We start from the raw sequence: 2,396 nt of genomic DNA, 5'->3' as shown, positions 1-2,396 counted from the left end.
AATAACAAATTAAATTGAATTAAAATATGTTTTTTATTAAAAAAAAAAATGAAAATTATTTTTATATCCTTTAATCTCAATTTTCTAAAGCTATGAATGTTTATCTTAACAAATTTATTAAAGTCTTTTTTACGCGAGGCAATTGCAAGTACTTTGATCTAAATTTCGCAGGTGGCGAATAAGAATAAAGACGACGTCGAGGCCGCTGTGAATAAACAAAATGATCTCAAATTGACTATACCGAGCATAAGTGCAACAGTTGAACCAGAACCCAAGATCACCGAGAATAGTAGTAGCAATAGTAACGGGAATAGCACTACACCGAATACCACGAGTACCCCTCTGTCACGGCGATACGCCAGTGAAGACACCACTCTCGATTATGCGTACGATAATCCGGCGATGACACCGAGCCCAGAAGCGGCGCAGCTTAGAACAAAAGCTCGTGAGAGCTCGTTTTAAGATTATAAATTTCGAGCACACAACATAAGGAGATACGCGTAAAATTGTTCTCGACTTTGTCGAGAGGCAGATCTTAAAACGAAAAATATTTCTAAATGAAAATGTTTGTACGTTTAAAGAAAAACACGATTTAAAGTTCCGCTGTGAAATTGTTGGAACAAGTTTTGTGATATAGTAATTGTTTTTATGAAAAAAAATTGTTTTACCGGAACTTTACACGATTCTGGTTTAAGTGAGCAGGAAAAATGGAAATAGGATGTGGCGAAGTGCATATGAATGAAATATGACGTGGCCAGTATTTCCTATTTTGCGATTGTACATTGGAGTATTTCGTAAGATTTTTCACGTTTTTACAAAAGGATTTTTTGAGATATTGTAAATGCATAATGGAGTAGAGAACGATCAAATGAGAGAGATCGTTCATCGCCACTTTGTCTTTCTTATATATAAATGCTCGCGCGAATTTTCTGTATTTTAAAGAATTTCTAAAAGCGATATTCACAGTTGATTGGTATTCCATGAATAACCACAGCCTCGCATAGAATAATCACTCATAATTATTTTATTTCATAATAATCTCTGAATCATTAAATGTCGAGTCATGAATCGAATGATTAAATATTAATGATAATCTTAATCAAAGCTTATAAATTTATAACGTGTGATTATTTTCCACTGCAAATTAGTTACATATAAAATAAAAAAAGCAATATTTCCATTATAACAACGTAATTATGTTTTTGAATTGAGACTGTGAGTATCGCTCTAATTACTTGTATAATTATAATATAGTATCGTAAATTTAGAGTGACTCGTGAATGCGTATTACGTCTCCGCGAACCGTGCGGCTGTGTGACTTAATTAACATTTAACGTGATTAACGCGACATGCTCGCGCGACTTGCGTAGATGCACGCAGTGCAATCTCGTCTTGATGCTCTCAGTTTTAAACTACCGTCATCATGGCGGAACATCTCGCTTCAACGAAATTGCAATACCAATGCTTCCTTGTATTGTGAAAAAAATTGTAAGTGCCTTTAAAATCATTTTTTCCTTAATTTAAAATTATTCTTTCATTGAGGTGAAAAAAATTGTAAGTGCCTTTAAAACCATATTTTTCTTAATTTAAAATTATTCTTTCATTGAGTTTCTTTCAGTATCTTTTATAACTATCTTCTTGTTAGTAAATTTTTTTTAGTAGTAATTTTTTTTTGACATTCATTATTTTGTTTATGTTAAGCTTCCTGATCCTAATAATTAAATAATACAGCGAGAAATATTCTCTAGCGGACATTTTAAATATTTTGACAATTTCTTTCTCACACATTATTATTAAAATGATATCATTATCGCAAATTAAAAGTCGATGATCAGTGCGTAAATTTTTGTTTGTAAGTTATATACTGCGTGCATCTATATTTGCCTATAGTAATAAGTACTTAATAAATATCTTAAGAGAGAATCGCATCCTTATCAGCCATTCCGTCCATGAAAGGCCTTCGGAGCAAACGTGCGCATGCAAGGCGCACTTTGCATAGGTCAGTGACGTTGCACGCGAGGACGCGAAGGGAGATCGATAATAATTTTATGGCGAACCGACAAGCGCCAACGCTCAAGACACATTCTAACGTTTTTAAATTCCGCGATAATGAATTTCAAATATGACTTTAACGGGGTGCACATAAGCATACTGTTTTACTTAATTTGCTATTAGTTCTGGAAAACTTTTAAAAATATTTATTGCATTTTTTATTTTCTTTTTTAGCTTTAAAAGTGTTGAAAATATTGATGTTACTGCTGAGAATAGAATTTTGCATGAAATGCAATTTGCTCAAAATGAATGCGCTCAAACATCGCTTGCTCCCTGGAGAATTTTTTTACGTTTATCCACCGGGAGGAAGTGCTCGATTGATGCTCACTTTTATTGCTCAAAAA

This window comes from Formica exsecta, unplaced genomic scaffold (assembly GCF_003651465.1).
Source record: "Formica exsecta isolate Colony F162 unplaced genomic scaffold, ASM365146v1 scaffold62, whole genome shotgun sequence".
Lineage (NCBI taxonomy): Eukaryota > Metazoa > Arthropoda > Insecta > Hymenoptera > Formicidae > Formica > Formica exsecta.
The sequence above is the reverse complement of the archived record's forward strand: the minus strand, read 5'-3'. Positions refer to the sequence as shown.